Here is a 15777-nt window from a genome sequence, read left to right on the forward strand (position 1 = left end):
GAATCCCAGAAAACATTACCTAACAACACTTTGCTTTCAGCCACTTACCAAATATCCTGCATCTATTTTCATGGGGTGCAAAGGGTGGAACGGTTATAAACGGTCTTTAAACAGTCTAAGAGGTGTAAAGGGCACAATGGGGTCTAAAGGGTCTGTGGTGCCTATGGGTCTGAAAGGTGCGTTCCACTAGTATGTAATGGAATTAATACATGTAGGCATGGTCCAATGATGTGTAATTAATAGGCTGAGTCACGGTTCAAATAACGTTAAACAGTACATAATTAATAGACAAACAGTACACACATGGGTCCATCGAGCCTTTACCCCCATTCACCCTCTCCTCCATCCCCACCCTGAGGGTGGGTGTAGTTTGCGCATTTAAAGGCCCAGTCACACCTTGACGTTTTAGCCAGCTTGTGCCGATTTTTGAAAAATTTGTCGAAAACGCTGGCGCACGTCGAATACGATATGGGTAAGTTTTGGAAACATTGAGAGCACGCTGAAAAACACTGCCACACGTCGTAGTACGCTGGCTTTCATCATTGTACTTTGCGGTTGTCCTCAAATTTTCCATGCTTTAAATTTTACGACTTATGCCAGCGTATGACTCACACGTTCCGCGAGGCTATCCATAAGTTGTAGGCACATTATGCGATCGTTGACACACGTTACTTGTAAGTTACTCATAAGTCGAAACACGTCGAGGTAATGTTTAGCGTACCCGAAACTTATTTCTCACCTATGAGTAACTTGTTGTAGGCACGTTACGCGATCGTTGACACACGTCCACACACGTTACTTGTAAGTTACTCATAAGTCGAAACACGTCAAGGTAATGGTTAGCGTCAGTGTTCCAGACTCCCTGGTTTTTTTTTTTCTTTCGGTATGACGGTGATGTTGACACTTCGATTTCTAGTGCGGTTATGATTTAAATCGTTGAGCAGCAGCCTATTAATTATATTATATTATAACCACACTAGAAATCGAAGTGTCAACATCACCGTCATACCGAAGAAAAAACAAAACAAAAAAAAAAACAGGGAGTCTGGAACACTGAAGCTAACCATTACCTCGACGTGTTTCAACTTATGAGTAACTTACAAGTAACTTTTGTCGATGTGTGCCAACGATCGCATATCGTGCATACAACTTATTCCCATCGCATGCGGAATGTGTGAGGCATACGGCAAGTACGTCGTAAAATGTTTAACACGTTTAAAATTTCAAGACGTACTCCACTTGCTACGACGTATGATAGCATACTTTAGCGTTCTATTCACGCATACCAAACTTACCCATACCGTATTCGACGTGCGCCAGCGTTTTAGACGCATTTTCCAGAGGTCGGCATGCGCTGGCAAGATCGCCAAGGTGTGACTGCGATGTTGACACTTCCATTTCTCCGGCGGTTATGATTTGAATCGTTGAGCGGCAGCCTTTTAATAAGCTACGCCACGTGATCGTTGGCGATACGTGCAGTGCGCTATGCATAAGTTAGCCTATCGTTGGGCATAGGTTGTGAACGCCGACAACAGGCTAAGCATTCGTTGGTATAAGTTATCTATAAGACAACGAAACGTTCTGTATCCGTTACTCATATGTTATGCATACGACCAACTCGTTATGAATACGTCCGAATCTTTAAAAAAAACCATCAAAAGTTCAGCGTAAGCCAGCATTTTACATACATTTTGATATGTTGCCATTGCTGGCTAAAACGTCAAGGTGTGACTGGGCCTTTAGCTTGGTCTCAAGAGTCAAAGGGGTGAAAAGTCAAAGGGGTTTAAAGGGTCTATGGGGTCTAAAACGAGTCTATAAAGGGTGTTATGGGGTCCCTGGGGTCTAAAAAAGTATGTTCCAATGATATCGTAAGTAATTAATAGACGTACTCATGGTCCAAGTCACGTTCAAACATCACATAATTAAGAGACAATAGCAAGGTACCAGTCTCAGATGGGTGGTCGATGTCTAATCTGAAATGAGCAATTTTTTGGAGTGTGTATTGGTAGAAACAGGAATTCAACGTAAAGTGATGATGTGGACCGTGATGCGCGGTACATCTTCACCTTAGAGAAAATGGCGGTGGTCTGCTCAGAAGAACTATCAATAGTGATTAAAATTGGCTGTGTAGAGTTTGCGCATGAAGAGTCTCGAGGGTCTAAAAGGGGTCGTAGGAGTGTAAAGGTCGAATGAGTTACAAGGGGTCTGAAAATGTGTAAAACTCTAAAAGATACATTTCAATAGTATGTAATTAATAGATAGTATTAAATCACCATTGGATCTTGTGAACCGACGCAAATGGTGCACGGAAAAGGTCGTCAAAAACTATTTCTGGCGGGTTTTTTTTTCTTCACTCAAGTTGCTAAAACATGTACCAAACCATGAAATATTGTTACGAATCTGGCAGCCATTTGCACACAAACAGACAGCAGTCCTTAAGCTTAGTTATTTCAATAAGTATGTGTATAGTTAGATTCCTCCCTATGTCTAAAGGGAATTACATGTGTGCGCTGTGAAGTTTCTTTCTCGTTACATTTTTGCAATACCCAACGCCAACCAATCAATCCTTCATTCTCGCACCATCGCCCACGTGCAACATGTCACGTACAGGGGTGAGGTTCCCTCCACCCACCGTGAGCTCGTCCAATCGACAGCAGCCGGCCCGCCAGCCGACCCAAAATCCCCTTCCCCGCTACAAGGCTGGATGGGGAATAGGGGGCTCCCCTGGTTGTTCCGACTGGGTTCTCAGACACGCACGTGGGGGAGGGTGGTTGTTGCCCCCTTCCACCAGACCTCCTCCAATCACGGATGGCCACCATTTCCCCCCACCGAACCAATCAGGAGGCTCATCACCTCAGGGCCGACTCCGCCCCAGCCAGATGGAGTGTTCGCCCCGTCCAATAAGGGGAGGCCACTGATCGCCCGACAATCCCTCGTCCAATCCGGACGCGAGTTACCTCAGAGCGGTTCCCTCGACCCGCGGGGGGGGGGGGGGGGAGGATAAAAAGGTGGTGAGCTGTCGTCTGAAGGAGGAGTCGTCATTGTTTGGGCTTTTTGCTCTTTGCCCTTTGGTCTTTTGGTGTGCAGTCGTCATCATCTGTGGTCTTGGTCTGCGGTCTTTCCCAGGGTTCCTTGTGGTGGTGGTGGTGGTGGTCGTGGCAGCCAGGACCGTGGTGCTCGATCGTCGTTCGTGGCAGCCAGGATCGTGGGCTCGTTGGATTCTGGGTCGTGGGTTCGAGTCCCACTGTTGTGGGTTGGAGTCGGTGTAACCGCACGAGGCAGCCAGGTACCCGGCCAAACTCTGACCTCCAGCCTGTCTATCCCCTTGGCTGCGAGGGTCAAAATAAAGACCCGGTGGGGTCCATTTTCTGTTGGTGTGTGTGTCTGTGGTGGCGCCGTCCTATAAATAGAAAGTGTTAAGTGCTTTTGCTCACTGTACATTGCCTGCATATTCGTGATTAAGTCTGCTCTGTGCATCCCTTCCCGATTACTGTAAAATAAATCCCCTGTTAAATGTTCCAGTTCGTTGTCCATGTTTTCTTCCATTGGCCCAGTATGGTTCGGGCTTGAGAACTAGGAAGGCCGTTAGTGCCCTAAATTGTTCATTTTGTCCGGCGCGGCTTTGGTAACTTCTGCTCGGTTACGCCGGATTCAAGTCAGTAACAGCGACTCGGTTCGGATGAAGTCCGAGGGTGTGGCTTCCCCGGTAGTTAGACAGTGTGGATACTGAAGTAAATTGGAATTAGACAAGTGGACCCTACCTCACGCCATCAAAATATTGGCGACCACGGTCCTTTAAGCGACCTGTCGACTCCGGAGTTATCCGGGATGACGACCTTCGATTCCAGGTGTTCGGTGGGAGATGGCCCTACTGCTCCGTCTAGCGGTCGTCCTCGCTACCGACCCCCGCCCACAACAATATGCCATATCTTGTGAAAGATAACTCTCTACTCATGGCGGCGATATCAGAGATTGTTGTTCTTCTTTCGTCTGCTCCCGTTAGGGGTCGCCACAGCGGATCATCCGTTATGATCCGCATACTGTTTTGGCACAGGTTTTACGCCGGATGCCCTTCCTGACGCAACCCTGGTCACCTCTTACCACACAGGGATAAGGATTGGGTTTCGCTACGATTCCAGGCTGCCCTATACCCTCTCATAGCGCGGCCCAGCGCAGAGCCCCCTTCCTCAAGCGATCCTCCAACCCAAGCCTCCGACTAGCCGGATTACAGGCGCACGCCACTACGCCCGGTGGCGGCGATATCAGAGATTACCCATGACAAATGCAGACCATCTGTCCCTTTATATGTCATAGCAGAGAATACATAGACAGAATATAACAGATAGATAGAATAGATATAATACAGAAATAGATAGAAGGTGGAGAGAAAAAGAGAATTGATAATGGAATACATACAATGCCTATAGAAAGACTACACCCTCTTTCAAAATTTTCACCTTTTGTTGCCTTCAAGCCTGGAATTAAATTAAATTAAATGAGTTTTTCTACGTTTATTTACAAATTGTAACCCACAACTTCCAAGTGGAAAACAAATTCTACAAAGTTCAGAAAATTAATCAACAAGTCCGAATTGCGAACAGATACCATGGGAATTCATTCGTACAACTCTCAGGTGAGCGATAGCATGGACGACAGATAGTTTTGAAATTTGGTAAGATTTTCATCGCGTCAGAAAAAGAAACCAGAACACCTCACAAGAGTGAGGCTAGTTTCATATCATCATTTGCGACTTAATTTTGCGTTGGGCATCACCCAGCGCATTTAATTTTTTTAAATAATTTTAAGAAAATGAGCCAAAATTGGCCGTTCCTTGGCCCAAAGGGCCGCAATCGCACTTTGGGCTCAGTTTCTGCCTGCACGTATGTGTCTAGTATATGCCTGTCAATTTTCCTCGAATTTTGTTCACGAATAATGGAGAAATAGATGTTCAAATGAACTGTACACAAGAAAAGAGAGAACGCGAGCGGCGCTTAGACCCCATGAGGTGGTAGACCCCACGGGGAAAAATACAAAACAAGAATAGCTTGGTTGGATAAATGTCCACCCAATTTATAAACTCGTTTTATTATGATTATTATTGTTATGATGATGATTATTACAATTATTATTATTGTTACGAGCAAATACAACCCGTCGCTTCACTGACGGGGGTGTGAAGGGGAGGGGGTGGAGAAAGAGAGAGGGAGAGATAGAGAAAGGAGAGGAGGGGTGGTAGGTGGGTCGAGCGACACCTCACGAAACGTTGCTATACACTGCAGAAGGGAGGGATGCGAGAGCGAGACAGACAGAGACAAGGAGAAACAGACAGAGAGTGAGAGAGGTGTGAGAGGAGAGTGCTGCATTTTGTTTTGGAGGGGAGAGTGAGGAGGGGACAGACAGAGAGAGTGAGTTGTGGAAGGGGAGGAGGATGACAAAAAAAAAAAAGAGAAAGGTGAGGGGTGGAAGTGGGGTTAGTAAAGAGAATGATATGTTATGCTCAATGACCTAACGCAAAAAAAAAAAACTCATGTCAGAACAGCTGTGCACACAACGACACAACAGAGTTTGTAAAGTAATCTGGTGGCACATCTGCAAAAACTTTGATATCCCAGTTCCAGAAAATTTGTGGGAACATGAACCAAAAGCAATCACTGAAAACATGGAAGTACCGCTCACACACATCCTCATGATCCCATTAAGCGTGTAAATCGAAAACAAAGCATTGCAACCAGATATTATACTTAGGTACAAAAAAAGAGAGAAGGCATTGCTGAGTGAGGGGTTAATACCAGTGATTTTGGACTAAACAATGCAGAAATCAAGAAAATGTCCAAATACCAAGACCTCAATAATGAAGTGAAAAGATCCTGTAAGCTGAAGAATGCCAAAGTTGAACCACTGATAGTTTGAGCTGCGGGAATGATGACAAAGAACCTCACAGAGATATTAAAAACCATCCCTGGGAATATTATTACAAACGAACTACAAATGGAAACTGTACGGGGCTCAGTAACGATCCTGAAGAGAGCCCCCTCGAGTCGATTCAAACAGGAAAATATCACAGAAGGAAATTACATGCAGAAACACGTTTATACATGGCAGTGGAATGGAAAGTTGTCAAGAATGATTCAGCTTGATTCCCTTCCCCCTCCCACCCTCCAAGTTTAGAATTAGTTACCAGGAGCTATTGTCGTGCGTATGAGGTAATGAGGCAAACCTGATGATGACTGGAAAGGAAGCGTATTGGTTAGAAGCTCTTTCCTCAAACATGAGTGAAATATTTTATACGTGTCATGGAACTATTTTAACTAGGTTATAGGAGCAGACAAGGAGGCTCATGCAAAGAAAAAATGATTTAAAAAAACTATATAGACCACAACAACCTTCCCAGGTCTCACAGACCTTGAGGACTGACTGGAAAGGAAGGGTTTTGTTATTAATAAATAATCGTAAATTAATCATATGATTCGTAAAGAATCTTAAACATGCATCGAAGTTACAATTGTGGGTGGAAGTCAAGGCAGCTGTTCAACCAATCGGTGGGAAGGATTGTTACAGGAACACATGCACACACGCGCATTGTTATATCAGAAGATTTGTTCTCCATCCCAATTGAGCTGACCTTCTTTACCATTCCAGTGGTCCTTTAATTGGCTATCCCTAATCTGTGCAACTCTTTTTACATTTCCCTGCTCTTTTGTCTTTCTCCCAGTTTTCACGATATATCTGTTGATATTTTGGCTTATATTCAAACCCTCGCTGAAGTAGAGGAGATTGCATTTGGGTCAATTTGTTTGTTTGTCTGTTTGTCCGCACAGAACTTTCATGTTTTTCACCGCAACCGCTTGTCAGATTGAGTATAAAGTTTTGCCACATGTTATGACTGGATGAAAACGAATTGCCTATTTTATTTTGTGTCTTAATCAACCAATTGACATCCAGATAGCATTGGGTGTGTTGATGAGAGAATCCAAAAAGCTACTGTCCCACCTGCATTATCAACACATGGCTAGTAGTTATGATGAGATTCTTCGTTTTAATAAATTTGCTGCATTGGCTGTGACACAAGATCTCACTCAGCAATGCTTATGTGATGCAAAATCAGGATTAGTCCAAGTAGTGGGGAAACTTAGCTAAATATAGCATAACAATTGTGCATTTTTTAAGGAAAGCACCAAATTTGGCACACTAGTAGCCTATCATATTATGAACAGATTTGGATATTGGGCCATCTCAAATTCAGCCACTGATGGCTGTGGCAGCCATTTTCCACTGCCATCAAAAACTTTGAGATGGCCCAATATCCAAATCTGTTCATAATATGTTAGGCTACTAGTGTGCCAAATTTGGTGCTTTCCTCACAAAATGCAAAATTGTTATGCTAAGTTGCCCCACTAAAGTGGTGTATGACAACTTCGATGCTGATACAGCTTTGTCCCAATGGCAAATCAACAACCCATTTGCTTGCCATGATAATTATGCAACCAACATGTTCTGAAGAAAAGAAACACAATCAGTTGACACACTTAGACATGTGAAGGAGGAGGGGTTAAGTCGATTGATCCAGGATGAAAATAAGGAGCAATTTAGGGTGTCATGTCCCAAAGAAGCCAACAGTGCCTTGTGTTCCAATGAAAGCAGTGCAGGATGATTTCCAATTGTATCAAGTTGTATTGCATCAAAGAGCATCTGAAATTGACTTTGTCTCCTTCCATGATATACTTAAATCTGAAAACTGTCCCGAGTATAATAGCTGCAAATTATGACGTCATAGGTCACATGGTGTGGCAGCAATGTCGAAAAAACAGAAAAACTTTGGACCTCTTTATCTCTGAAACCGCACCAAGAAAAAATTGAAACCTGGTACATAGAAAGTGCTCCTCATGGGGAAAGAGTGAGTTTTTTTTATGTCATCATAGGTGTCACCACATATTTTGTGGCCCTTTTATGTCACCACATATTTTGTGGCCCTCTTCTACTCCAAGGTATTTGTAAGGTTCTTCGTTGTCCAGCTCCTGTATTGTTGTGTCTAGGTCAATTTTAATATTGTCTGTTTTTGTTTGTCTACCTTCTATGAATGTGCACTTGGCACACTTATCAAGGCCAAATTCCATTTGGATGTCGTCAGAGTACCATTTCACTCATTCTGCCAATTTTTCATCGTTCAGTGCAAAGTTTTAAGTCATCCATACACTGTAGATGTGTCACCTTACTGGTTTCTTTGGACGTTCTTTTATTGGTTGTTTGCGTGTATGTGTCCTTGCTCATTGATGAGGTTACGCAGATCCAGAGCAAGGCAAAACAGGAGGGAGAAAAGGCTGCCTCCTTGAAAGATCCCGTGTCATATCTTCACGCCTGGAATTTTGATCTTTCCTTCCGAGTACTGCAGGATTAGTGTGGTATTCCATAGATCCATGGCTTTCTCAATGAGATTGATTATTTGGGGATTTATCTTGGGGATTTGCATGCACTTTATCATCCATGAACTTGGGACGCTATCAAAAGCTTTTTTGTAGTCTATCCAGGCTGTAGACAATTTGGTTCTTCTCGTATTGCAGTTTTCGAGTATGGCTTTGTTTCATAGTAGGTGGTCTATTGTTCCGTAGCATCCTCTCTTTCAACCCTTCTGTTCTGACTCTTGGCCTCCCTGTTATGTTAGGTGGTGATACATTGTTTATGTGATGATTCCTGTTCAAATTTTGTATGTTGTTGGTAGACAGGTTATTGGCCAATATTTGTGAAGTATTTGGATTTCTTCAGATTTTGGGACGAGGAAGGTGTTACCTGCCATGAGTCATTCATCCATTTCCTGATCAATTGGATAAGTTCATTGAATGCTTGAGCATAGTGAACGTGGAGACCATCAAATTGCTTTAGACAGAAGTTTGGGATCCCATATGGGCCAGTGCTTTTGAAGTTTGCCTTGCAAGTTGTTGGCATCAATTATTACTGGGGTGTCGGATCAATTTCCTTGAGATGTTGCTTCTTCGCTTCCAGGTTTCGGATTAATTTCGCCTCCTTATTGTGTTATTTTCGATCTTCATAAATTCCTTTCCAGAATCAGTCCAGTTCATCTTTGAGGAAGGTGTGCTGTTGGTGGACCAGCTGGGAGGCTGCCACAGCTCCTAAGAAACATATTGTACATAATCCAATCATTCTTCCACCCGATTTCACACTCCCACGTAGGCAATAGACAGCCCTCAACAGGCTCCACACTGAACAGGGCCTTTGTGGTAGTACCCTCCACCAATGGAGGATGAGGCCAGATGCAGTCTGTGACAGCGAAGGAGTTCAGACGATGGAGCACATCACCTCGCACAGTCCCTTGCGGAAGTTATCGGGAGGACTTTTAGCTCTCCACTAACTCACCCCTGAGGCAGCCACATGGCTACAGAACCTGGACATTAAACTTTAGTGCAATCCATATTGGCCATATGCAAGAAGGGGCACAGCATCAGGGGCACAGCATCAGCAGCACAGCTGTGCTTCCAATAAAATATAGCCATACACAAGAACAGAACAGAACTTGGCATTACCTCATAAGAAAATATGTATTAACATTGTATGGACACCCCACAGGTCTCTCTCAAAATACCGTCCGTCACTAGCAAATTGCACCCGTCGCTTTGCTGAATATGGAGGAGGAGGGATATTCTTATTATTTTAAGCTCTATATACGCCACGTGCCCAGACATAACAGCAGTGAATGAAGAAACCTTTAAGTAATCCATTATACTATATGGATTTCCCGCTCTTTTAAAAATCTCAGAACCACCTTAGAGAGTCAGGAATGCTTCTGGTTCTAATGGCCAAAAATGTTCGGCAGATCCGACACGCCAATCCCCACCTCTTTCATTCTTTGAAATACAGTATATTCAATCTGGGTCCATCATATAGAAGGAATTTTAAAAACAGATGGTTCAAATCTTCAGGTTTCCTCAACATATTGCAGGTCCCAGTTGAATGACACCCTATCCTATAGAGTATAGAGGTATGAATTAAGACAAGAGTGCAGAAGGAGGGATGACAGCCTTGAATAAATAAATACACTTAGTTATAAGAATCGCTAATTTCATTAAATTTTCAGATTTCACTCCGGATGTCTACCCTTATTTAGTCCACGAGATCCGATCCTCAAAATCCAAGCCAGATTTGGATTACATACTTGAATTAGTCCATGAGAGTTCATCATGGCTCCAAGCCAGGGCAGTTTTCAAGGGCCAAACAAAATGGCAGCTTAAGAAGCAGAGATGTGACAGAGGGCTGATCAAGATGGTACACCACCTTGGCAGTCTTATTTTGTTTTGTTTTTTGTGATGAGCACCCCAAAAGTTATCTTCAAAAGGGGTGTATAAATTTACCCAAACACCCAGTTTTCAATCATGCACTCCCTTGGAGTTTCCTTAGTATGCATGCAAAGGGTGCAGCCACTAGGTTTAATGGTTTTGGAGTTGTGGAGGACACACACACACACACACACACACACACACACACACACACACACACACACACACACACACACACACACACACACACACACACACACACACACACACACACACTCATTATTTTATATTTGAGCTAGTGTGTCTCTCCAGGCAAGAACACTGTTTTTTTACCATTTGTCATCAAGTTTTCAACAAACCTTTATGAGAGAATATACTACCAGGACTACAACTACTAATCTGTGTTCCCAGTAAAGGGGCACAGCGACACCTTGGGAGTTGACCCTTTTACACTTGGTGAGCTTGGGACAGGGGGAATGCAAGGTTAAGGCAGGAATTTTGGAATTTTTGGCCATGGTGCCAGCTATTGCTTACCTACTCTTCACAGAGGACACCATGGGGTCTTCAACATCCACCAACTAATTCCAGCAGATGGACACAAAGTTTAATATCCTTCTGAGGGACAGCACACACATTAATGAATCACCCTGCTGTGAAACACCAAGGTCAGGTCAGGTATGGGAGTATGCGCCAGACCAACACGTTGCTGCATCCACTTTCTGCCGGTACTCCAGGGATCTCCATCTGGCAATCACTCAGGCAGATGCCTGGCCCATCGCCATCTCCTGGAGATGCCGATAAACCTGCTGCAACTACAAGGCACGTGGTTGGCCCATTGGCCTCCTCCACTCACGAAACTCCCTCGCTGAGAGAATCTGGTGAGCAGGATCAGCGTCAGGAAAACGAGCCACATGTCCATACAGCCGCAGCTGATGATCACGGACTATGCAGGTAACAAATTTCATTTGAGTCTCTCTCAGCAACCGCTCGTTGGACACAAAGTCCAAGAATCCTCCAGAGGGCATCCTGATTCACTGAATCAAATGCTTTACAGAGGTCAACATCGGCTGCAAGCAGCCCCTGCCGAAACTCGCACCTGTGTCCGGTGAGGGGCCGAAAAGCAAGGATATGGTCAATCATTGACCTCTTTGGTGAAAACCCTGACTGCTCTGGATGCTGGTGCTCAAGCAGATGGTGGTGAACGCTATCAAGAATTATCTGAGCAAAGACCTTGCCTGGCACTGAGAGCAGCCAGCGTCACCCCTCGGTAGTTGTTGCAGTCTTGGCAATCACCCTTCCCTTTCCAGAGAGGGACAACAAGGCCACTCTTCCAGTCAGTTGGGATGATGCCTGTGTTCCAGGCAGAGCACAGAACTGCATGCAACAACACAAGTGCAGCATTTCCACCGGCCTTGAGAAGTTCAGCATGGATTCCACAGATCCCTGGAGCTTTACTCCATTTTAACCGGTTCACCACAACCTGTGTTTCCACAAGCGAAGGTGGACCACAGTTGATTCGAGGGTCAGCAACAGGGATTGTAACACTCCTGATGTCCAACTCGACAGCTGGTGGATCAGCCTGGTACAACCACTCAAAGTAACCGGCCCAGAGGGCCTTCACTTCAGACTCCTCTGTCAAGAGCCTACCACCCTCTGCTCCAACTGCAGTACACCAAGGGATGGGCTTAGATGAACGCAATGTGCGAATTCCCCTGTAAGCAGGATGAGAATCACTTGACCACAGGTGATGCTCTACCCCCTCACAGATTCCTCACACATTGGCCTCCTTGTCCACCCTTAGCACAATACAGTTTTACGCCTCAGCTCCCTGAACAGCTCAGCTCTGCCATTCAGCCGGGCCCTGCGACTCTCGTCAATGGTATCCAGTGTCCCTTGAGAGACAAAATTGTTCTTCGCCCTACGGTGAGTTCCAAGAAATCCTCCGGCAACATAAAGAATGGTGCTCCTGAAGGCACTCCACAGCTCCTCGGGATTCCCAAAAGCACCCAGATCCCCTCAATTCCCCACTCAGCCTGTTTGTAAACTCCTCAGCTCCCCTCTCATCCTTGAGCTTGCCAACCTCCAGCCGAGGATGGGATGGAACCATTTCCCAGATTTAAGCTGGAACTTCAGAGTTGCTACCACAAGCCTGTGGTTGGTATTGAGGAACTGAGCACTCCAGTAGACCCTGCAGTTCTGGATCATCCTCCAGCGACCATCAATGAGCGCATGGTCAATCTCCTTTGTCACACCAGCAGCATTGGAATACCAAGTCCAGCGATGAGCCTGTGGGTGCTGAAACCATGAACCAGCCACCCTAAGTTCATGACTTTTTGCAAAGTCAAGGAACTTAGTGCTATTCTGGTTCACAGTTTCAGACCAATGGGGACCAACAAATGTCTCATAATCATCCCTATCAGTTCCAGTCGATGAATTGAAATACCCCAAGACTAGAAGTGTATCTCGCCTGGGGAACTGATCAACCACAAACTCGAACATGGCATAGAATGTGATCATCAATGAGACATCCTTCACGGTGAGATCACTTGCCTCAGTCAGAGCATATACACTATACAGAGACCAGGGAAATGACATCCAAGGAGTGACAAATCCTTAGTCTCATAATACACTCATTGACCAGTGTTACCTCAAATATCATGGGAGTCAGCTTATTGGACACAGCTTCAGCAACTCCTTGGGCATGGTAACCATCAGAGCAAACAGACCACGAGTAGGTGTCACGACCCGCAATGATCTCCTTGCCACTATCCAGTCTCTGAACCTCTGAGAGTGCTGCAATACCAATGTTCAAACACTTGATCTCAGATGATAACAGAGACAGGTGATCATCCTCTCTTGTGGGTAGGACATTCCAGGCACACACCCGACGCGCCTCAGGTTAACCCAAGGAGACCGCCGTCTGCACCTCAGCACCACCCCGATACATATTACCGCAATCTGAACTGGGAAGATTACCCCCATTGTTTTCCTCCTGTCCTCAAAGAGTGGGTGTCCTGAAGGCTTTGCCCCAATCTCGTCATCTGGTGAGCTGACCTGCAGAGGGCAGCTGCACAGGAGGTACTCCCACGGAGTGGGTTTTCAGATTTCTTTGCGTTTTTGTGGTTTGCGGAATGAAGGGTTTTACGGTGGCCGGAGTGCAAATCCTGCCACCAACCTCCTAATAAGAAGTAACCCAACTGCAGGAGGATGTCCGCATACACAGTTGGGCACTAGATATGGATGGCCGTTGGCTCACAAGGAGCTCCTCTGCCCTTTAACACCAAGATGGCAGTTTATAGCTGGGTCGGGATTTGAACCCAGGCCCGATAGCTTGGAGGCGAGTGTGTATACCTCTTGGTCAGGGGTTCCCAAACCAGGGTCGTGACCCAAACTTGAACCCCCCCACCCCTCAAAATCTCAGTTTTTGAGGGGGGGTTCATGCCAAAAGCATTTTGTGTGATTTCAAATTTTGGGTCATGGACAAAAAAGTTTGGGAACCACTGCTCTCGGTCATCTTGCCAGCATGATGAGAACATGGGAACACTAATTAATAAAATGTACAATTGTGTAGCTGTCGTTTTCGTCAAGTTTAGTTTGAGTACAAAGCAGACACGGATGGGCTTTGCATTTTGAGATGCTTTCTAGTTATGACTTCTCATAGTGACTTTCACAACTAATTGGAGTATTTGTTTTTATTTATGTATTTTGGCAAGTCTTCACATTGCTCTTCACACTCAGGTTCTCTATTTTGTTGTGTTCTCTTGTAATGTTAATATTAAAACATGTTTGGCATCTGAGAGTATGAATTGTATTTACTGCGTATAACCTTCCCTGGTACACTGTGAGTACAATCACCAGTTTTCAACTCATTCCATCCAGCGGTTCAGGTGACATCCCAGACAGATAGACAGACAGACAGACACTGCTGGAATTATGGTATGATATGATAACTGTCTTGAAGTAAGTAGCAAGGTTTGTGATGACATCGGTGCTGTATGCTTTGATGCAAGTTACCCTGGTTTTCCTTTAAAAACTACCAATCAAAATCCACTTCCAGAGGTTTGTCCCCTGGACCCTCACCAGGACTCGTATCACAGACTGCTAAACGCTATGCTGTGACAGCTCGTACTTCATGTTCACTGCACGATTCATACCTTCCCCCTCTCCCCCCACACCACCCCCATAAACCAAGGGCCTCAATTTTCCCTCCCTCTCTTGCCAATTTTATATCCCACTGAAAAATATTTAACACGTCAGCACCTTCAAAACAAAACAAAAATTCCACACCGAGTGCATGCATGTCGTAATATTGTCACAGAATTGTCTATTGTACAAATAGTCGTAAATTGTACAATCATGAAAAATTGAAAAGGTAAAAGGGTAGTATGAAATTACCAAGGTTATTATTTATTCGTGCCTCAACTTGTGGTTCTCCCAGAAAATAAAAGAAAATTGTAATTTTAGGAAAACATCCTCATTAATACTCCATTTGTCGGTTCATTGTGAAAGATAAAGGTAGTATTGTATTCGAGTGCAAATGAAAGCCAGTTTAATACCTCAATCGTACGACAGGCATACTCCGAATTGTGGAGCAATTGAACAACGAGTGGGATTTATTTACCACCATCTACTATACTAAAAAAAAACAGAATATGTTTGTTTGCATGTATGTGTGTGTGTTTGTTCGTCCTTTATAGGCGGCCGAACCATTGGATGGAATGAGATGAAACTTGGCATGAGTGATCCTTGGGACATGAGAACGGACATGGGGGGGGGGGGGGGTCAAGTTCAAGGTCAAAGGTCACGGGGTCAACACCGGGTAACTTCAATTTCATCGGATCGAGACGGGACCAACGCCATTCGACAGATCATCAAAATTAATACTGAAGGACCAATTTTGTGCCCCGTCTGTGACGCGGTTTCGGCTAGTTTTTATTAAAATACAAAAACCACCGCAATGATTAAAACATTTCTGTGGATAAAATAAGACTGAAGAGTGATAGTTAAAAGGTGAACAAACTGTCAATCCAAGCAAGAAGGTGTCAAAAAGAGGAAAAGTCTTCAAATCTCCATGTGGTTTAATTTAAAACTATCAAAACCTCTGAACACACAGGTATTACAATATATAGGTACAGAATGATTTACAAACGTTCATTAGCCCCCCTCCCCCACCCCCACGTGCAGCAGGAGACGGGGTTTCGCAATTGTGTGCGTGTGTGTGTCCATCTGTCCAGGCCATAACTTTTTACCATTTGAACTTTTGTCATCAAATTTTCAACAAACCTTTATGAAGAGAAAATAATTTAAAATTGTGTCAAAAGTGAAAGGGCAAAGTCATAGTGACTATCCATCCATCCATTGGGACCATACTCTGTGCAGAGCGTTGGTGCTGCCTAAGCAGCCTCCTTGGCTATTGGACATAATCCTGGATGGGTCGCCACTCCGACACAGTATACCAGCATGCTGGCACTCATTTTGCCAACCTCGGAAG

At 44.6% G+C, this 15777-nt stretch overlaps 1 protein-coding gene across 4 annotated transcripts in view; it reads left to right on the top strand.

Annotated features, from left to right (window-relative positions):
* LOC147015456 (interleukin-27 subunit beta-like) overlaps positions 1–14088 on the top strand; it is a 100824-nt gene extending 86736 nt beyond the window's left edge. For 2 of the 4 annotated variants that reach the window (XR_015050343.1, XM_085850220.1), the window contains one exon: positions 3127–3521. The gene's annotated coding sequence lies outside the window, so the exon portion shown is untranslated. Of the gene's footprint in view, positions 1–3126; positions 3522–8275 lie in introns of those variants that run through there. The other 2 variants (XR_015050344.1, XR_015050345.1) reach the window with 2 other exon arrangements.
* The last annotated feature ends 1689 nt before the right edge of the window (positions 14089–15777 follow it).

The sequence above is a fragment of the Eptatretus burgeri genome, chromosome 12, assembly GCF_056783735.1.
Source record: "Eptatretus burgeri isolate ZD-2024b chromosome 12, Ebu_testis_v1, whole genome shotgun sequence".
In the NCBI taxonomy this organism is placed as follows: domain Eukaryota; kingdom Metazoa; phylum Chordata; class Myxini; order Myxiniformes; family Myxinidae; genus Eptatretus; species Eptatretus burgeri.